Source organism: Trematomus bernacchii, unplaced genomic scaffold, assembly GCF_902827165.1.
Source record: "Trematomus bernacchii unplaced genomic scaffold, fTreBer1.1, whole genome shotgun sequence".
Taxonomy (NCBI): domain Eukaryota; kingdom Metazoa; phylum Chordata; class Actinopteri; order Perciformes; family Nototheniidae; genus Trematomus; species Trematomus bernacchii.
The window spans coordinates 652,568-675,911 of NW_022987712.1; the positions used below are offsets into that span (position 1 = coordinate 652,568).

Genomic DNA, 23,344 nt, shown 5'->3' on the forward strand with positions numbered 1-23,344 from the left:
GAAAAAATAGCCTAGCATTAAAATTCAGAGTCATCTTTAGCTTAATGATTCACATGGTTTAATACGCTGCCAACACATCAACATATACAATATATTTGTTTAAACCTGGATACATTTTTTTTGACATGACAGCCGATATAGCTGACATCTAGAAAATGTACTTTGACAAGCAAAAAACGTTTTTTTTTGTAAAAATGTTTACTTACCAGACCACAATGAGCATCTCTCTTTCACAGGCAATGAGAAATGGGAGGAGCTTGCAAAATTTCTGGTCACGTGATTACAACTATAAGGCGTTGCCTGGTTACAGGGGGTGGTTCAATTTACCCACTGGCTCAATTTACCCCCTTCAACAAAATACATATTTTCGTTTAGGTTATTTATTTTTTATTTATTTAATCGTTTATTTGAACCGGGACAGTAGGCTACACATTAATGAACATTTTAAATAAAATAATGCTTTTAAATGCAAATGAGCCGGATTTTAGCTTTGAGCTAATTTCCATCCGTAGTCCCGTCACATACAACATTTATGAACATAACATTTATATAGGCCTACATGGCAAACAGAAATACATGATATGCAGAAAGAGCATGAGCAGCATACAAGCATTTACCACAAGGCAGTGCAATGTAGCAGCTACGATATATAAAGTGCAGGAGGAGATACCCCTGTATTAAAGTGCATTTAGCGGTGATTGCACGTCTGTTTGTTTCTTAACCATTCTTTTAGTTGACCTTTGAAAATATTGAGAGTGGGACAATCCCGTAACTCAGTTGGGAGGCTGTTCCACAATGTGCTGCCTTTAATGGAGAGGACATTTTGTCCAAAAGTGGTCCGTACGGTGGACCTCACAGTCTCCTCTGGTTTCTGAGTGCAGCGTCCAGTGTGTTTTCTGTGGATGAATGATTGTGATAGTATTGTTCAATACCAGGGGGGTATTCGTTTTATTTTGAATAGCGTAGTCTACTTTTCTTAATGAGAAGCGAGCTGTTATTACAAAATATGAATGCCGCTTCCGGTAACACGGCAACAAAAGGGGCAGGAATTATGATGGCCGGTCTTTTGTTCCTAAAGCCACAGAGGGAGAAGTTGGCGACAGTGTGTGTGAGGCTCCAGAGACGCCGTCGGTATGTTTCTCCGTTGTTTATTGCGTTTTGCGTTCTTGATCTGTTGCCTTATTGTGTGAGAGTGCTGTTGCGCAATCGACGGCTTTTACGCAGCGTGGTTTGTGTGCGCTCCGTTTTGTTTAGTGTATATTTTTAGACAGCGCAGATGGTGTTCACTGAGGTTTTCTGGGTTGCTTGGTTTCAAGTAGAGAAAGAGACTTTCTTATTAATTCATTCAAGTTAATGATGTTTTGTAGAATAACTCACAATTTATCATTTGAATTATAATACCCTGAAAATGGAATGTGACTGAATTATTATTATTATTATTATTAGAAATAATGCAATGAGGCATACAACATGTTTGTGATTTGGTTTGCATGTGTGCTAACATTTGTTTGTCCTCTGTGTTTGAAGGTTTTCAACCTGATGAGAATCCGATGAAAAGTGTCTTGTAAATAACTGCTGAACAGAAAATAAAGACAAAAAGAAAGAATCTGAGTTGTCCAAGCGTCCTCTGTTGCCCTCCAGCCTCTCAAGTTTGGGCAAAACACTGAATACAGGCCAAAACCCGGAAGAACTTGACACACAGAAAGAGGGCATCATCACATTGGAGCTGAAGCAAGACCCAGAGGGGCATTACAAGAGTCCTGTTTGTATGAAGCTTTGGAGACCACTGACTCTACTTTGCTGTGATACCCGCATTCTGTCCAAATGTATTGCACGGAGAATCAAGATAGTTATTGTGAATATAATAAAACATGATCAAACAGGTTTTTATAAAAGGGCGTTTTATTGGAGATAATATTCACCATCTTCTCGATGCGATAGAAAATCATGAAGAGGATGAAAAAGCAGGGCTTTTATTTATTGCTGACTTTGAAAAAGCCTTTGATACAGTAAGATGGGGTTTCATTCAAAACCCCTTCAACTCTTTCACTTTGGGGAAACAATGATACAGTGGGTGAAGGTTTTATATAACCAACCTACCAGTCAAATAGTTCATGATGGATATGTATCAAAAAGCTTCAGCCTGTCCAGAGGCGTACGTCAAGGGCTCACTGTCTCCAGATCTGTTTCTATTATGCTTTGAAACTCTTGCTCTCAGAAGTAGAAACAATTCATAACAGCTTTCAGATCAAATGGTATTGAAACTAAAGTAACATTATCTGCAGATGATGCAGCTTTCTTTCTGCAGCCTGAAGAAACTTCATTAGATGCCCTCATAGGTGATTTAAATCACTGTTCAGAATGAGCTGGGCTAAGGCCTAACTTTTATAAATGCTGTATTATGAGAATAGGAACATTGAGAGGTACAGATTTCAGACACAATGCTCAGCTCCAGTCTCATGGTGTAATGGTTCAAGATCATCTCAAAGATCTAGTTACGGAACATTATGAGGGAGAAATGCAGAAAACTGAGAAAAGACTAAAACCTTGGAAAGAGAAGACTCTGTCATTACAGGGAGAGATCACATGAAGTAAAGCTCTTTGATTCACTTTGTTGATCTCTTCATTGCACTTCCCTCCCCAGAGGCGTCTTTTTTTAAAAGCTTTGAACAAATGTTTAAATGTATTTGGAATAATAAGCCTGACAAGATTAAAAGGCAATACATATATAATACACTTTCTGCTTTTCCTCGTACGCTCTGCTCTTTCTGGGAAGATGGTTTTAATATTTTGATACCATGGAAACCATTTTTTAGAACTATATACAAAACAACAATTTATTCGTATTCAAGAATTTTCCAACTGAAGCTTTTTGACAAGATTACCGCCACAAAAAACAACTCTTTAATATTGAACCATCACCATGATGTCGATTCTGTGATGAGGAAGAGGAAGAGGAAGACCAGATGCATTTATGTAGTTATTGTCCACATGTGGCAAGTCTGTCGTCTAAGATTCAAAATGGGCCGAAGACACTCAATATTGAATTTACATTTATACACTTTAATATGTTATTTGGGCTTTTAGATGAAGACCGCACACAGTTAATAAATACAACTATTCTTCTGGATAAAAGACATGTTTTTTAAACTCAACCAAGGAGTAATCTTAATTTAAGGTGTTTGAAGAGTAGATTCAAAATACTGTTTCTTTTGGAAAAGATGATTGCCACCAAAACTGAAAGGCTGAACACGCCATGATGGGAAATAATGAGCTCTAAGGAAGAGTCGGATTAAAGGAACTATAAATATGCCATGTTGTGTTTTTGGTGGTTTTTGGTCGTCAACCTATTTCTGTTTGTGAAATGTTGAAGTGATCCGACTGACTATCTTTATTTCTTTAGTTGTTGTCTGAGGTGGGAATGTCATCTCCTATATGGTATTGTTATGTCCATGTTTGTGTCTTCAGCCTGTTGTTGACAGACCTGCTGTTCAAGTGGCCGTGACAGACCTCACTTTTACCTCACCTACCTCTGTTCAGCTTACCATTGATAACAAATGATTATAATTTGGTTTGATGGAAAGGATGTTTGTCTCAATAAGGTCTTATTATCCGACATGTGAAACCAGACAGAACATCCTGAACTCTTGACCTATGCACATTATGCATTTTAGAAGGTGCAAGCAAAGCAGAAGGCGTTGTGATTTTTGACACCTTGAATCCTTGACACCTTGAATCCTTGACACCTTGACACCTTGACAACGGTTACAACGATTAAGGACAACACACAGGATGAGAGTGAACTGTGTACAGACTTGATGATTTTAGGTCCAACATCCAGAGACAATAGTGACAGTTGTGTTAAGTTTGTTTCTGTTAATAAATGAAAGTATAAAGTTTGCATATTTGTTACATTTTGAAGTTAAGAGAAAAACTCAATTCTAAACATGACATTGAAAATGTGTTTTGCTTTCATAAAAACGTTCATATTCCCTTTTTTGTTATTGCATATCATTACTATAGTCTTCATTTGTTTAATTTTCACTTGACATGTTTAATTGATTCATTAAGTAAGAGTTGAACCTGTGTGACCTCCTTCTCCCTCAAAGATAGAAAAGGGGAAAGCACCTGATGCAGAGAGGGAGGAGGGGAGAGACTATAAAAGATGAGGGAAACGAGAGATCTTTAGAGTTTGGGGACTTTTTTGAGGCTTTATTTTGGGCCCTGGGCTCTTTTAGACGGCTCTAGGGGGTTCACTTGGGAACCTATTGCTTTTGTACTTTGACCTTGTGTCCTTGTAAAACCATTTTGTATCTTCATTTTGTTATTTTCGACCCAATGGTCTCTGTGGTGGTCTCTGAAGGTCTCTGCTTGGTCTTAGGGTGAGGTAAGAACACCCTTCCTTGGAAAAGGCTGACATTAGTTGATCATTTGGACTTGAAATTGTTTGAGGGGAATAGAAAACCTGCTAAGGATAAGCTGTAGTTTCATATTGGTTACTGTGGTTGATGTGGTTTTGATTGATGCTGAAATATGACGTGCTCTGCTGATGTGGTAATATCACTGCTGTGATATCAGTGTTTGACTCTGGCTATGTTTGATTTTACATTTGCATTGTTTTAATTGGCATAACTGGGGATGAAAAGAGGGGGTTAGGGATTGTGGGTCCTGAAGCTGCCCTAATTACCAAGGGGTCTCTCAACGACACGGGGTTTCTCCTCCAGGGGCAGTTTAGATACTGCTCTGGGGTTCTACCAGCTCACCAACACCTACTGCACTACACACTCCGTTTTGCTATCCTGGCTGTCGGACATCCGACACTTTAGTGCCTGAAATAAGTGATACGACGGGCAGCTGGTGTTAGAGGCCACGCTGTTAGTGCCCCCCTAAGCAGATTACGGTGATCTTGCGTGTAGATTCTGGGGGGTTTAGTTCTAAAGGTAGGACGGCCGTTTTCCGGAGCCTTATCAGCATCGGAGCTCGGTATCAGAGACGACCTACACTGTAAAAACAGTTCCGATGGTGAAGTCAACAAAACTCAATTTTTTTATGTAATTTACTTGCCCTAAATTAGGTTTTTTTCAATGTGCGTTTAAATAAGTAACACTTAAGCAACAATGAGAACATGTTTTAAGAACTCATTAATTTGTAAATTAATATCACATTTTCTGAACTATCTTTAAAAATACGTTTTGGAAAACGTAATAAAAATGCTTTTGTCAACGCCACGGTCATGCCACGCCCTCAAACGAGAATACCGCACACGGACTGAGGCTCGGTGCGCCCCACGGAATGGCTGAGGACGTCGCCCACCATTCCCGCATCGTCTCGGCACTGGAAGACAGCAAGCCTTCCGACTACGAGGAGACGATGCACGATCTGCTGGGTGTGGAAGAACCCAACTTCTACCTCGTGGAGCTGTTTCTTCGGGGCATGCGGCTGCATGTCCAGGCTGCGCTAGCTAACACGGCTAGTGTTCAGCCCCGCGCTTTGGCCGAAGAAGCTAGCCGGTTCTTCCTGGCCGCCCGGCGATTTACCCCTGAGGTGCTTGCCACTACACGCTGCAGCACCTTCCCTGGTGGGGGCACGCCGCCTAGCAGAGGCTCCGGGGCCGACGACGACGACGACAGCGACTAACGGCCGTCGAGAACGGCTAGCCACGACAGCTAGCGGCTAGCAGCTAGCGGCTAATGACATCCATTGGCTATCAACATCCGACTGTTAGCCCCTTTTTTTTTGTGGTGCCGGAGAGGAGGTTCAATCAAGTCTGGTCGGCCTTGTGTGGATCCTCTCGCAATTTCGCCCACCTGTTTTTAATCGTGGACAGGACGACCCTTTTGAGCTTTTTCTGGTGCCTGAGAGGAGGTTCGACCATGTCTGGTCGGCCTCGTGTGGACCCTCTCGCTTTTTCGCCACCTCGACGGCGGCTTCGGACGTCGCCCATGCCTTCTTCGGCCCGTGGGTTGCGCGCTTCTGGACCCCGTCTCGCCTCGACTCTACGGTTTCGGACGTCGCCCATGCCTTCATCGGCCCGTGGGTGGCGCGCTTCGGGACCCTGTCTGGCCTCTTCCTTCGCCTCGGCAGCAGCTTCGGAGTTGCCCACGCCTTCATCGGCCCGTGGGTGGCGCACTCCCGGACCCTGCCTGGCCTCTCCTCTGACCGCGGCTCACGGTTCGCCTCGACGGCGGCTTCGGACGGCGCCCCGTCTGACCTCTCCCCTGTCCACGGCTCCTTCCTCCCGGGGATGCTGCTCCTGCCCCCCGGGGACACGGCTCCTTCCTCCCGAGGACGTCATGCCCGCCGCCGCTGTGCCTTTGCCTGCGGCCGGGCAGCGCTCCTCCCGGCTGAGGACCACCGGGATATTCACGCCCGTCCCCACGTCGCATCACAGCGACCCTGCTTTCTACGGCCCCCTGACGGCGGCCCGTTCCGGCCCGCCCCCCACCTCCGGTGGGGATGCCCTCGCCCTCATTAGGGCTCCTACCCTCTCCTGCGGCCCTCTTCCGACGGCCCGTTCCATGCCCCGGCCCTCGCCTGCGACCCCACCCTCCTCGGCCCCTGTGGTGCTTCCTCCCGGACGCGAGGATTGTGTCCATGGTTGAATTCTGGGGGGGCTTGTGTAGTGATCACTGTTTATCATAATTCACTCATGGAACTACAGGTTGGGGGTATTGTTCCGCACGGACACACATGTTGACTGTACCTCCTGTGTACCTACTGTGTGCCCTCCTTTCTCTTCTTTCTCTTCTCTTCCTGGGCTGCGACCCGACAACATGTCCGTTTCTGCTGCTCATTAAAGTTCCCATTTGCACCTTCGATGCACCGCCTCCGACTCCTATCTCTCGGCACTACACTACAATCTTAGTGTACCCAATTTAAACTCATAGTCTGCAATTACAGCATCGAGTTGTTATTATACAAAATTAAGTGCAAACTATATTTTTCATGCTTATGCAACGCTATAGATGCACATCCATGTTGGAATCTGCAGGAGAGTTAACGTTAGCTCTCAGTAGAAAGTGACGGAGGTGACTTCAGCTAAGGTGCATTCAGGCGCAATTCAGTAAAAGTGTGTATTGGGCGAGGATGCATGTATAACGTCAGCAAGATGTGTTCAATGTAGTCCAGTAAGATGCACTCTTTAGCGAGAAATATCAATAAATACAGTTTTATTAAGGAGATGTTTTACTACAACATAAAGTAGATATTAGACAGTATGCAAACGAGATAAAGGAGTGTATATTGAAGTAATTAGGATCTGCTGTGTAGAGAATCATGGAATTGTACTGGTATCTAACAATGCCATCCTTATAAATGTATATAAATACAATACCGTTTTAAATGATACTTGTGTTTTAATGTTTGATTCCATTAATTGAATTAAATGTTTTAATGAATTCTACTGAAATGATTGTTACATTGTCATCATGTAACCATTTTGTTCTTTCATTTGCCTCTCCAGAAAACAGTCACACCTCCTGTTGAAGACATTTAGCCTCCTGCTATGGACTTCAGGTTCACATTAGGTAAGCCCTTGAGTGTGTCAGACTAGTTGTTGTTTCAGAGGTTAATTCAAGACGTGTTATGTTTACATACTAATATAATGAGCATCAGGTAAACGTACCCATTTCTATTTTTTGAATCACAGATGGGATGGAGATGTTAACTATGCAGCATGTCACCACTCAAAGTGATAAAACATTATCGACTCCATCATGGAACCTTTGGACAGAAACGTGCCTTGCCCTGCATTCATGTAGACTGGCCTGCGCTCTCACTTATCAAGATAAAAGTTGAAATAATCGTCTGTTCTTTTTATTCTAGGACCCATGTGCCACTTTATATAAATCTCTGAGCATGAGGTGGGGTTAAAAAGAAGTAGTTGGACATTTTATGAACTATATCAATATCATGACTATTTGGTTCATTTTCTTGCAAACCAGCCTTTTTTTGATGGCTTAAACCCCTTGTAATGCATGTGAATAGCACCTCTGTTACCGTCTGTTAACAGCTAATGTAAACTGGCTCGTTATGTTTTCAAGACGGATTTCATTTTTGTGTTGAGGAAAACACATGGTGTGTCCTGATTTGTACTCAATTTAGTGTTTCATTTGTATTTACAGGGAACAGCAGAGGTCGAAGTGCAACAGGCTCGTGATGCACAGCGAGTGATACATTGCCCAAGAGCCAGATGCAGTTATAACCATCAAGTAATAACCATGTGTCTCCATGTATGTTAATGTGTTGTGCTTTTAAACAAACTTGTTACTCTTTTATGACAACTGTTTAATCAAATATGAAATAATCAAATTTTAATAAAATGTATTAACATGTCCATAACGTTCCCTTTTTAAATGTATTTGTTTAATCTGCAATGTTTCAATGCTATCAAATATTTAAAGGGTTGGATGAAAATCAGGAAGAGTTTGTCGTATATAGGTTCCGGCAACTCAATTGTGTTTTATAATTTACTTTATTCTCGTGTGGTTCTTAGCAGATTGTTATTTGCATTGGTTACACTTAATATCTGGGCTTTTAATTGTAGGCTCATCTCATCTTTTCATATGCAGAGAAAATCACATTAGTGAGTTTACCCAACTCCTATAATTGCTTGGAACCACTTGACACATATTTTTTAAGTTTTAGCAAAGTAACACATTCTTGAGTAGAGGAAAACTAAAAAAAGTAAATTTCTCCAACTCAAAAATTGCAAAAGTTGACTAAACTCTTAAAATTGCTTGGAATTACTTGACACATATTTTTTAAGTTTTACCAAAGCAACAGTTTTTACAGTGTAGATATTAATTTTGGTTGTATCGAAGTTAAATTCGATGTTGTAGTTCATGTTTTGGTGTGACTAAAACTACAATGTAACCGAGTAAAAGGCAATCAGTCTGAGACATAATCTATATTTATGATTTAAATGATTAGAGGAACATTTGACACAGCAATGCAGAACACTAACACAGTTTTTCCTCAGCGTGCTTCATGTTTTGGTGACACTAGTAGAAAGGGACGTCGTTCATGCACTATTTTATATTTTATTGAAGTTTCAGATTGTTAAAAAGCATGCGTTGCTGCTCGTACATACGTTGTGTATTCAGAGGGGTCCAGCCTCCCTCCAGGCCGTCACCCAGAGTTTCCCCACCGCAGAAGTCTAACCAAGAAGAGCGTGGCTTTGAGGTAAGTCCAAACCCAAAGATGACCTGATAACTCAAACCCTTCAAAGTTTCCACTGAAGTTGAGATAAAGATGTCATGTTTTCGGTCCACCAATGAGACGCTGTTGCTGAGGGTTGATACAGATCTTAGGAAGAGGTGTCAGTGTTTGCACAACACTCACGAGGAAACAAAGTCTCCTTTCACACCGGGGACACATATCTATGTATAAAACACATCAAGAAGTGCATTTTGCATGATAGGTGACCTTTAAAAACATATATATACCTCATCATCTCGTAAAAGGTACTCCTTACGTACTGGAGGGTCTGCACACATTTTGCTGTTTTGTTTTTGCTTCATTAAACGTCTTTGATTGGAGCAAAAGTCCAACTGGTCCTGAGCATCCTTAAGTGTTCCCACAATGCTCCCTTCACTGGTTCACAGTAGCTTCCAGACACTGGGACAGGCCTACAGTTCAGGACTTGGTGAAACCATTGGGATTACCAGCAGGGATACAGGGAGACAATACATCAACACACTATATATTACGAAGCATAGGCTTTGGGTGCTCTTAATCCATGTACTGTATGAACTACAAAAGAGCATATAGTGTTTGTTGGAAAAGGATCAGATTGTATTTCTGTTTTTTAAACTGTAGTATGTGCTCATGTGTTTCACTGTTGGTTTAAAGGCTACTGCCTGCTTCATGAAAGGCAGGTTTTCCTATAAATACAATCATTTCTGATCGTAATGCCAAAATTATATGATTAGCTGCCAAAACAACAAATGAAACCCTCTGGAGAGCTGTGAGCGGTTTGTTTCTTACAGCATTTTCAAGTATCAAGAATAATTTACCTACATTGGATTGACTTTTCCAACTTATAACTTAAAGGTCCCATGACATGGCCATTTCTACTGATCATAATTCCATTGTTGAGGTCTACTCGAATAGATTTACATTGTTCAATGTTCCAAACTCACATTGGTTTCTCATACAGCATCTCTCTATGAGTATTCACTCTCTGTCCTACACTAGGGATGTGCATCTCCATCACTGAGGCCGATACGATGCGCATCTCGATACGCTACCAACGATACGATACATTAACGATACATTTGAAACACCAGGCAAAAAAGTGCTTCACATATTTGCTTCTCTCTACTAGTCCTGCACATCCCATCATGCTGTTTCTTTTTTACCTTAAAAAAACCAAACACTTGGACCTTTCACAAACTGGCCTTTTCACAAGTGTAGTAGTGTTCTCTGTCTCCAGAGTACAGTTCAATTGTATAACACCTCACAGTTAAACAATTTAAGGATGCCCAGGATTAACAATGTGCAAATAACAACTACCATAGTGCAATGCACATACAGCTGCCAGCCTGATGTGCTTCACACTCATTCATAGGCTAACTCACCAGTGAGCAGAAAGCAGTGGTTTCTATAGGAACAATAAAGAAAATAACTTTTCACAAACAGGTATTTCATAACTGCTTACAATTGTAAGGCAGGCATTTAAACTATTATTGGCAGTCACAGGCTGTTGTAAACTAAACACCACTCTCACTGACAGAACACCTCACTGAGTGATTTCACTCATATGTCTAACTTTCAGGTTTCTCTTTTCAGCCGCAGACCCCATGTTGCCAAATGTTTGATTTGTAGGTATTTTTCAGTGCGCTGTGTTTCTCTTTCTCCTCGACTTCCATGTGTGTTGATAACTGAGACTCTCTGCCTCCGTAGTGCGAAGCAAAGATCAAAGATGGTCTCTGCTGAGTGCTGACAAGATGAGGGGATATTATATGAATGAATCGTTTTTTTACCGATGCAAAGACGCTACAATCGATGCATCGCGAGTTCAACCCAAACTGTAGCCGATGTGCACTCTTTCAACCGGTGCACTCTTTCAACCGGTGCACTCTTTCAACCGGTGCACTCGCATCTTGAACGTTTATGCCGGTGCACCGATGCGAATCGGTGAATCTTAACATCCCTATCCTACACGCCTTGTTGGAGCTCCTGCCCCCCCCCTCCCTATGAGCCCACTGTGCTCTGATTGGTCAGCTCGCCCACTCTGTTCTGATGAGTCCACCACCGTTACAGCTGAACATCAGTGATTATGTGTTACAATGGCGTTTGTTAGCAACCAGAAAATGACACCAGTAATGACAAACAGATGAGAATGCTGCGTGGGGTCTGGGTGCCGTGTTGGCGGGACGTTGCGGGGCTCGCTGCTCCGCCCTTTGAAAGTCGAGGAGCGGACAGTGTGAGCTGGATTACTGGTGTCGTTTCCTGGTTGCTGCGTGGGGTCTGCGAGACAGCGAGACACCGTGGAGCTCAGCCTGAACTCAGCCTGAGCACACACACAAAGTCACAGCCAGGCTGAGAAAAGATAAGGCTGAGTGAGTGTGTGTGTGTGAGGAGCTCCACGGATTGGTCCATTGGGACCTGGGTATCGTTACGTCACTGTACTCAGGAAGAACACAATGGAAAAATAAAAAATCTCCAACGAGGCGTTCTGGGGCAGCATAGATAGGTCTTTTCTGTGTTAGAGTTTTACTCGCTACAGGGTGTACTTTGAGGGTTTGTGACTCTGCAGACCGTTTACATGCAGAAGCTACAGAACACACAAGGGGACGGGTCATAACCGGGAAAGCATGACATGGGACCTTTAACTTATGAGGCAGAATACCTCTAGTGAGTGCTCCAGCCATTCTTATATTTTTCTGTATGTGGCCCTCGGTGAAAGAAGTTTGGACACCCCTGCTGTAGTGTGTTATATAGGTTTTAGTGCATGCATATGGTCTGCAAAAGCTGAAATCCCTGTGTTCCCTCCAGAGGGAGTTTCTCAGCCAATGCAGTAGCACGTACAATACTTTGGCTTATTTAAAGCTAAAGTACTTTCAAGATAATCACTTTTTTAATTGGATTCTTCACGGTTGAAAACACTTATTGTAAATCACTTTGGATCAAAGTGTCTGCAAGTGAAATGTAATGTAATGTCATCTTTATGCAATATCAGAGAAATGTTCAATATGGGTGTTTTTCTACAGAGTCTGGACAGGAAATACATGTATTTTATACCTTTGCTATTATTTATCAGCTTGTTTTATGTTTATTTCTCTTTGCTTATAATGACTGATTTAAATGCATGTAATGTTTTTTCTTATTTTGTTAATGCTCTTAATGTTTTCCATGTTAGCCCTTTGAATTGCCTGCTGTTGAAAGGTGCTGTATAAATAAACTTGCCTTGCCATTGTATTTTATTTCTTTTCTTTACGATTACTGTCACCTTACATTTGTTTATATGGGCATGTAAGATCATCCTCATTATGCAGAATGGCCAAACCTCAGAACATGATATGTTATATCACAACATGTAGAGGAGTAGTAGTATTTAAAGTAGCTTGAAATGGAAAGTATTGAAAATGTACTCAAATAGTGCATTTGAGTTGTGTGTCTTGTGCTTCTGTATCACTGGCATGAATACACTGAGGTGACATGGTTCAAGATTTGTGGAAAATTATATTGTAATTTATTACAAAGCTAACCTTGGAAAATAACCTTCATGTGTGTGAGGATGTTGAGATAGCACATGTTTCCTATTTCTTAGCATTACAAATCATTGTTGACCTTCAATAGAGTACCTTCAGAAAACAAGGGTCTACAAATAAACTTTCAAACGCGTATCCTGTTGCTCAAAAAATGAACTTTCCTCAGTTGCCAAGAAAATAGAAAACAGCAATTACATCTCTCAAACTGAAAACTCCATGAGATTGCTTCTATATTTTTTTTGACAATATCAAACCTTATTTATATTTGCTACATTCATTCAGTGTTAACAGTATATTCAGAGCAGACCAGTAATGACCTTTAAGTGGTTACATATCACAGTAAAAAGGGTCATTTATTCAAACATTTGTATTACATCATGAACATTTACAAACATGTTTTTGTTAGAGAGATTTCCTTAGCTTAGTTCTTCAATTCACTTGCAGCAAACTCAAGATATCAACATGTTCAGATCAGAAGTCCAGACACGAAGAATGTGGCTTTGAGGTCAGTCCAAACCCAGAGATGACTTGATAACTCTAACCCTTCAAAGTTTCCACTGACGATGAGATAAAAATGTCATGTTTTCGGTCCACCAATGAGACGCTGTTGCTGAGGGTTGATACAGATCTTAGGAAGAGGTGTCAGTGTTTGCACAACACTCACGAGGAAACCTCCTACATTTCTTTAAATGTATACGTAAAATGATGTTTAAAATTAATGAAGATACTCTCTGTACTCTTAAAGGCACAATGTCAGCAGGTCAGGTCCACAGCAGTTCTGGAGCCCTCTCTCATCTGTGGCCCGTCTGGTCAGCTGCTGCAAAAGATCAGTTTGGAGACACAGAAGTCCTAGACTTCTTAGCCGGAGGAGGAGAGGGAGACCCTTCCCCAAGCTCCCTAGGACTAATGTCAAAATAATGTTCTAAATGTTCTGTCACATACCAGCGAGGTGGTTCCCTCTCATTACTGCAGAGTCTCAGTGAGAGACCCCTCCTAGATGCTGGCAGCAAATGATCAGTTAACTCTTCTCTCTGATATGAGTGTCTATTATTAACCATCACTCAACAGAACGTCTATAAAGGGACTGAAACATTGCAATAGTAAATATCACACATTTTCTTAAACATATTGTTACATCTACTTGGTTTTAAATTCATTACTACCAACCAGGAGTTGGATAAACACCAGATACAAAAGGAGTTGGTCAAAATCTCCAAAGTGAGCAAACCTATTCTAATGACTTTTAGCAGTTAAAAAGCTTCTAACATGATTCTACTTATTGAACTGCTCCCTGATAGGAAGAAACTAATAACACAACTGAACTCTCCTTTCTGCTGAAAATGGATAAATCAATAAACAACTCAGCGTTGGCCGATTGATAAGGCCATTTTGCCAGTTTCTAATAAGTCAAATGGGGCAAAGGTCAAAGTCACAAATCCCCATTCTTTAACGACTTTGGGGTAATCAAAACTAAATCAATAAATAGTGAAAATGATTCCAATCAGGATCTCTTGTATTGACTGGGATGAAGCATTCTCAGAGGTAAAGCTCTGTCTCTCCATTACGTACTGTCACTGTCTCAGGTCCAGAGAGTAGTGAGAGTATGTAAAGGCGGGGGTGCTGATCTCTATCTCGGAGCTGCATGTCAAACCACATCAACATCCGGTGCTTAGCCTGCAGCAAGGAGGAGAGGCAAACAAGGAGAAATCTCCCTCTAAGGAGTTTGGAACATTTTCTTTATAATTGTTTTCTTAAGCAGCTTTTATGGATAAAGGTTTTTAGCAAAGTTTGGAGAGGAGGAATCATGTTGATCTACCGAAGCCAACCTCTCCATCTCCCCTGAACAACAGGACTCTCCCTCCTTACATTTCTACATGTGTTTAACTCTCTTGTTTTGTTAACCCATGACCCAAAAAGAAACATGTGCATTTTCAGATTAGCCATAGCAGTTTAAGGGCCAGCCAAATCATCTTAAAGGTGAATCAGGAACAAACATAATGTTGTCATGTACAGTAGTGCTTGTTGAAGCAGTCCAAATCTGAACTAAACACCTAGAACTATCGCCACAGCTAGAATAATAAGAAAAGCCAAAAGTCCCCACTTAGCTTTATTGAAAGCAGAACATTTCATAGACAATTCATCAAATATAGAACTTCAGAAGCAGAAAATAAATATAACAGATATAAGAATAAATGAACCCATATTATGAGAATATGTAAGAAAGAATACTATAATCAAATACTAGAGAATAATCAGAATGATATGAAAGGTTTATGGAAGGTATTAAATAGTATCGTTAGAGACGGAGCAAAGAGTTCAGGTTACCCTGAGTTTCTTGTGGACAAAGATAATGTTATCAATAATACAGAAGATGTGGTTCATGGTTTGAACAATGTTAATGAATGTGCACTGTCCCTGTTAAAGACATGAATACATACAAGAAACATGTCTGAGTTACTGTGTGGAGATCTGGGGAGACACAAAACCAACCTGCAGCCGTTATGCACATTACAAAAAAGGGCTCTAAGAGTAATCAATAATGTTGGATATCTTGAACACACTCATTCATTATTCTTGAAGTCACACACACTGAAGTTTACTGATCTGGTTACATTTCAAACTGCATCATGTACAGAGCAAGACATCATCTACTTGCTAGGAAACTACAGACGTTGTTCATAGACAGAGAGGGGGGTATCATCTGAGAGGAGGTCTACATCTGAAACAAGTCAAGGTCAGAAGAACTCTGAGAAGAGCAGAACAATCTGTGGGGGGGGGTTTCATGGAGCGGCTTGGAGCAGGAGTTCAAACAAAGCACACATAGCATTCACTTTGAAGGATGCACAGAAACACTTCTTTGGAAAAGTATGAGAATGAAGAAAGGAGATTGAAGAGGAGAAATGATTGTAAATGTATAAATGTAAATATGTAAGTAGGAATAACTTGCAGAAATGATTGAAAGGATAATCATTGATCAGCAGTAAGTAAGGGGGATCAATAAGCATCTGCTTCCTCCTGCTCCCTTCGGACACATAGGATTTATTATTATTATGAAAATGAACATTTTTGTTGAATATATAAATATGATTATGAATATTGATAAATACTGTATTCTAACAATACGCTATTCTGTTTTTCACATTTGCTATTTTTTATTAGTTTTTTTAATCTGTTTGAAATAAAGATGGAAATGAAATGAAGTAAACATTGATATATTGACTGCAGGGGCTGGGATCAAACCCCCTACCCTTCCATTGGTAGAACACCTCTCTCCATCACAGCCCCAGTCCCCCAAACTGGTGTCTGGACCCCCTCAACTCTAACCATCAGATCAATGTCTTCCTGTGCAGCAAACTCAAGATATCAACATGTTCAGATCCATGGGCGTAGGAAGCATCCTGAATGTGGGGGGGACATCTTTAACGGGGGGTGTGGGGGCGAAAAAATATATAGATTTCCTGTATTCTGGTGCATTTTAACAGGTGGTTTGATACTTTTATGTGGCTATACTAGCATGAGGAAAATGATGGGTACATTTTGTAATTTCATCCAGTAGTAAAGAAAGGAAACATATTTGATTATTAATTCAGAGCCGTCTTTGAATTAATAAAAAGCAGTTTAAATGCCCATTTTTTGTACATTTATATACAACAATAAATATTTGTGAGTGCATTGAGAGATATTGTTGTGGAGAGTCATTTATATATAAATCGCAAAATACATTTGTGAATCCTTCTGTGAGCATTTATTAATATTGAGACTGATCTGACTCCATACGGATGTTAAGTTCACCTAGGAATGGTATCATTGACTTAAATGTTCAAATAAATGTTGCTCTTCTGTCTATATTGGTCATATGATGCCCCTTGACTGAAATGTTTCCTGTTCAATATCCCCACTGATTTCCTTAAAATCCTGGGATGAGAGTCCACATCACAATTTACTCTCAACTGTCATTTCCCTTTCATCACTCACCTCAGCAATGGACCTCTCTCCACTGTCCCTGTATTCTGCCTCTGACTCACTCTCAAGGGCCTAGATGTCAAGAGAGGTGGTGAAGTGATAATTATTTATTGAGCAGTATACTCTTTCACATTGAATCATAACAAGTCATACTGAATGTAAATACAACTGACTCTAAAGTAAGTCGCAGTCTGTGACATTGGACATTTTGAAGACTCAAAGTCCCAAGCAGTAGGTAGAATATTCTATGTAATGTGCACAGAAAATAAATAGTTAACTGAATACTGGGATGGAAATAGCCTATAAGCACTCAGTAAAATATAAACACACACAAAAAGCTTCTGAATGATAAGAAGTATAATTAAAACATAATGCACATTACCATTTTGAGAGAGAGTATACCTAAGTTAAAGAACTCAGAAAAGAATCTCTTATCGAACTGAGGCTCCAGTAAAACACACTGACTGCGTCTCTACATGGACATCAGTAAGCCGTGTATGAGTATTATCCTGGTTATGATCATATTGGGGATATGGTGTTTACATGAGCACAGAGAGATCGGGTTATTCATGTTCCCTGTTTACATGATAAATACTAGTAACCTGGCATTTCGATGCCTTTTTCTCATCTAAACTATTCAGTATTTGTATTTCTCTATCATGACATAAAGACGAAACTCCTCTCCAGAAGTGAGACGCCGCCATCACTGTTAACTGATTAACTGCTACCAGCTGATGACTTACTTTCCTCTTCTTTGAAAAAAATGTTCTTATGTCCATGTTGTCTGGGGGAGAAAACATATCAAACCAAGAGATCGTCAGCTTTGATTTTCGCTGTATTAACCATTTCCTGAACATTTGGTGTGTGTGCCTTACCTCTGCTACCGGCATCGCTTCATACAACAGATCTGAGCTGTCCAACTATGACAACACTCCTTGAACATGCGCGCGCTATGTGAGAATCTGCCTTGGTACAAAGTAGCAGTGAAAACATGGTACGGAGTTTCATTGATTTGGGCATTCTCTCAATAAGCAAGTGGAATGGATTTCATTTGATAGTGAAGCACTGACACAGCGCTCTACAAAGTGCGGCGAGTGGATAGACCGATTCACGGACTTTCCGCATAGTAAAAGTGGGGGGGTCTAAACTAATCATTTGAAAAAGTGGGGGGGACTTGTCCCACCCTCATATAATGGCTGCGACGCCCATGGGTGCAGGTCCATCTTCAGCACCCGTGGCCGATATTGGTGGTGAGGAAGATGATGAGAGGGAGAGAGATCAGCGTGAGTGGGGAGAGGGAGGAGAACTTGCGGTAAGCAGAAGCTAAGAAAATTAGGAAAAGATTATTATTAAGGTTATGATACTCTGTAGTTCTGGAACCCATTAATATCCCCTTGATGAAGCACTAATAAGACAAATATTATAAGAGAAACATTCGTTAGCCTACAAGCTAGTAAGCTGGCTTTTTTAGGTTTTCCCTGGCAAGTTAAAATATAGCTTAATGGGACTCTGATACGTTGTCTCATTGAAAGAATGTCATTATTTTGTTAACCATCATTCATGAACAATTACTGTCAGCTGGCAGCTTGTTTTGTTTAGTTTATTTACGTATGTGGTTATAAGGGCAACAGTGGTCTTTTGGGACCTGAACAAAATGTTTATAGTCAGCTTTTTGTGGTAGTTTTGATTGACAATAATAATAATTGAATGAATAATATAGAAATAGATACAAAAAATTGAGGCACACATGTAGTTTTGACCATTAACTGTGTGGTATTGTTATGTCAATGCCTATTTGTATGGACCTCTATCAGGGACCAAAGAGGTCACCTGCATCCTTTTTGACTCTCCCAAAGCCCCCCAACTACACTCACACATGCAAACAGACACACACACACACACACACACACACACACACACACACACACACACACACACACACACACACACACACACACACACAGAGGAATGGACGCTGGACATAGTGCCCCTCTCCACAACAAGCATTCATTTTAGTTATTTCAGTCTAGTATATAAGTTACTTTGTGTGTACAGTATATATATACAGTATATATATCTTGCTAGTTGTGTACTTTTGTAATTTATGTGGGATTTCTGTCAAATGTTGCTTCAACTCTCTTTGTACATTTAAATCTGTCTCTTTCAAACCTATTCTCAGGAAAAAAAATAGAGACAGTGGATAGTATTTTTGGTTAAGCCTGTGTTCCTTCAGTTCTGTGTGCTCTGTGAGGTTCTGAGAAACCAGCCGCCTAAGACTTGCACTATAGCCCCTTGCGTGCGTCAATCAATCAATCACATTTTATTTATATAGCCCAATATCACAAATTACAATTTGTCTCAGAGGGCTGCAGTGTGTACAGGTACGACATCCTCTGTCCTTAGACCCTTGCAGCGCTCAAGGAAAAACTCCCCAAAACAGACCCCACAATTAACAGTGGAAAGTAGGAAGAAACCTCTGTGAGAGCAACAGAAGAGGGATCCCTCTCCCAGGACGGACAGACGTGCAATAGGTGTCGTGTGTACAGATGAAAAAGGCAATACAATTACAGCGATTAAAAAAAGGATGGAAAAATTAAATGAAAGCGTCAATGTATATAAAAAAGATGCCGTCGACTCATCCTGTAGACTCATCTGGTCCTATCTCTATTGTGTTGTCATAGAAAGGGGAGGCAGGGCACTATAGGGTCCCCCCCCCCCCCTAAATTCAATAGAAGTCATCATTTAAGGGGTTATTTTGAAAACTTTTCTTCTGGGGGGGGCATACCCCACCAGACCCCCCTATTAGTGCTCGGTCACTGTTCGCTTTGTGAGAGGGTTTGAAGATCTAATTTCTAATGATTGATAGTTACACATACTTGTGATATGTATTAGTTTTGTTTGCCCCTGGTACGTAAAAAGGATAATAATAGCGTTTTTTAAAATTATACTGAGTTATTCTTCTTGTCAGGAACCGCTACTATTCGTTTGTTTTATGGATTTGGGCCGGTCTGGGTCTAAATGCCAGGGCCGATTTGCTGTCCCAGTCCAGCCCTGGCTAAGCCTAACATTCAGACCATAATGATGAAATACAAATGGCTCTAACAGCATGTTATGTCTGAATGTTTACAACAATGACAATAAAAAGAGTGTTAATAAAAAGAAAAGAGGAATCTGAAAAGTGGAGCTAAAGGGGTTTAACCCTCCAGATGGAAACCCCTCAGTATATTAAAGGTGTTAAAGTGTTTCATTGCCATATCTACATGTAGCTAATGTGCACATGACAATAAAGCCTCGACACTAGAAACAGGAAATACACATTTCCACTGATACACGTAACTCTGTATTCACCTCAGTTGATGCTGAACACTCACACAGTTCTTCCTCAGCGTGCTTCATGTTTTTGGTGACTCTAGTAGTAGTTCGGGAAACGTCCTCTTTTTGGACACAAATAACGTGGACGCTTCGTGCCATTGGACAAACCTCCGCACAATGGAAATGTGTTTTAAATGGGAGGAAAGTGTCATTAAATGGTACCCAGTGCAGCTAAGCTCATATTCAGATACAGGAGTGTTCATGCAGCCCCTAAATAATGGTAATGATGATTACAAATCATTTCTAGGGCAGAAGCTATTTTAAAAGTGAGAACAACTATTTTAAATGGAGGAAAAGTGTTTTTTAATAGGGGCAGAGTGATGGGAGACAAGCAAGCTGCAGCACCTCACTGACAAGGGTTTTAAATGGGGACAGAGTGTACCCAGAGAACAGGCTGCAGCACCTCACTTTCTAAGGGAGGAACAGTAGTTTAAATGTGGGGGAAAGAGTGCTAACAGTCTGATACAAGTCTGCTAAACCTCTGATAACAGTGTGGCAGTGTTGTAGTCAAGTCACCAATTCACGAGTCCAAGTCACTCTCGAGTCACCACTCTTCGAGTCCGAGTCCGAGTCACCCAAGGAGTGTCCGAGTCGAGTCCGAGTCCGAGCCATCATTACCTGTGTTCGAGTCCGAGTCCAAGTCCGAGTCACCCAAGGAATGTCCGAGTCGAGTCCGAGTCCGAGCCATCATTACCTGTGTTCGAGTCCGAGTCCAAGTCCGAGTCACCCAAGGAGTGTCCGAGTCGAGTCCGAGTCACAAGTCTTCATGTATTAATCTTCGTGGATATATGTGTTGAAATGTAGCTGCTCCTCTACATTGCTTTTATCCTGTCATGTTATACTAATCTGTCTATTGAACTGCTGTGAAGCCAGTTTGGCTACAATTCTTGTAATAGGTGCTATACAAATATAAAGCTTATTACTAATATTAATATTATTATTATTATATATAAATAAACTATGTTTAAAATTAGTTACCTTTTAGAGAAGTGATTATATTTGTATGCCAATATTTTCCTATGGTAAAGTTTTCGTTTTGCAATTTTATTTTGATAGTAATAAGATCGGGACTCTTATTTTGAAGGAACTTTTACCGGTTAAATCGGTTTACTGATAAAGATTTAGCCCCAGAAAGCACATGGCTACTTAGCATGCAAAATGAAGTCATTCTGCATGTTAAGTAGCCATATGCTTTCGTGTTATCGGCTGAATCTTTATGTATTGATTAGATCACGTTACTCAGATGATAGTGTTCAAGACAGCCTATATGTCTGAACTCGATGTTTAGAGTAATGTGTTACGGAGCCTTCTCTTCAATATTGTTTCCACATAGAGCATTTTGCGCTGCTCTTTTCCAATGTGGAAGCAGAATGTGTGAAAGCATACAGCACGATGCGGGGTGTGTCTCTAGACATCTTTAGACTGGAATAGCGGGGCCCAGTACGTGAACTCGCCTCGCAGCCGGTGCACACGCCAGGATAGAGGACATCAGACTCCATAGAAAACTTGCTCGAGTCCGAGTCCGAGTCCAAGTCGGAGCGTCAATGTACAAGTCGAGTCCGAGTCATCATGGGGGGAAATATTCACGAGTCCGAGTCCGAGTCCAAGTCAGCGTACGCGATAATTCACGAGTCCGAGTCCGAGTCCAAGTCATCGTGCGCGAGAATTCACGAGTCCGAGTCCGAGTCCAAGTCATTGTGCGCGAGAATTCACGAGTCGCGTCAATCAGTGCACGAGTCCGAGTCGAGTCACGAGTCCCGAAAATCGGCTCTCGAGTCCGAGTCCAGGACTCGAGTACTCCATCTCTGCAGTGTGGTAAAAGTCTGATTGCTTCATAGACCCATAGCAATGATACAATAAACCATTTACATCTAAAAGTATTGATTAAAATTCATTTTTAGGGGAAAGGGTGCAGAGAGAAGACTGACAATTCCTCCCCAGCACCCTGGAGAGCTCCCAGGTGCTGAAGAGGGGGAGACAGCCCCCCCTGCAGCACACTTTCATTGCTAACAGCAATCCCAAGGTGCTACAGGAGGCATAATAAAAACAAACAAAATAAACAAAAGTTTAATCTAAAGCTTTACGATAGGAAAAACAGTGGTGTTATCAAATTTAAAACATATAATTAATAAATGGGTGAAAATGGCTTGTGTCCATAATGGGCATCATTAATATACCCACATGACAGCTAAGGTCAGAAGAGCTTTATTTAACAGCTGGTCTTATGTCTGTGACCCCTCCTGTTGTTCATTGATAAGCCTGAAATATGCACTTGTCAAGGTTCAGAGGCACATTTTGCAAATATGGCAGTAGCCATCGATCATCTTAAGATAAGATAAGATAAGATATACTTTATTGATCCCAAGTTGGGAAATGTTTTTGTTACAGCAGCATTTACTACTTTGTTCTACTCCACTACAATTCAGAGGTTAACCTGGTATTTTTACTCCACTACATTTATTTTAGTTACTTTGCAGATTCTGATTAATGATGTGAAATATAAACAACCCTTAAATCAGACTTTAGTTACACCTGAGTCAAATTCAGGGAAGGTGATTGTACTTTGTCAGACTTAATATTTATCTGTACATACCCCCAACGTTTTTTTTCTTATTCATAAGAAGACCTTAACTTAAAGTATTCTTTAATGTTTAAATAAAGCCTTATTAGTTTGTCTGTTTTGCACATCCTCCTATTAATATCTTTGGACGTCCTGCACTAAACTGTTTTATTCTAGAGATCACTACAGTATCTTCTTGATATTATCTATTCTATATTTCTATCATTGACCTTCTACTTTCCCCCTATGAAAGTATGTACTCTTAATTTATCAAATATAACATCATTTCAACAAAAAAAATTCAATAACGTTTTTTAACCAGGTGTCCCTTTCTATCAGCTGTGCACCGTTATGGTGTAAATATAACCTATCTACCAATTGGATCAAATATAAAAGTCAGCCGAATTAGTATTGATACTGCAAGGAGACGTATTGTGTGAAAAGAAATGTAAGATATTGTGTAATTGCTGATATATTTATGATTCACGTCACATATTCAGTTTCGGCAGCAGTTCTTCCTGTTTGTCCAGAAGTCTTCTCATCAGGGCTCTATAAATACAGAACTACGGCAGATGTGTAATATTTAATGCAGCCGAACCGTGTATTACAATGCCGTTATGTGATGACTTCCAAAGAGAAAAGCAAGAACACTCGGAATAAAGTATTATTATATATTTGTTTAATGTTTTCCGATTTCATATCGCATAAACACCATATCCCGACCTTCATTGCG

At 40.7% G+C, this 23,344-nt stretch overlaps 1 long non-coding RNA gene across 1 annotated transcript; it reads left to right on the plus strand.

The window, feature by feature from the left end:
* The first annotated feature begins 956 nt into the window (after positions 1-956).
* On the plus strand, positions 957-1,883 carry LOC117491178. The gene is made up of 2 exons (XR_004556745.1): positions 957-1,131; positions 1,528-1,883. It is a non-coding gene; the product is annotated as an uncharacterized LOC117491178 (long non-coding RNA).
* The last annotated feature ends 21,461 nt before the right edge of the window (positions 1,884-23,344 follow it).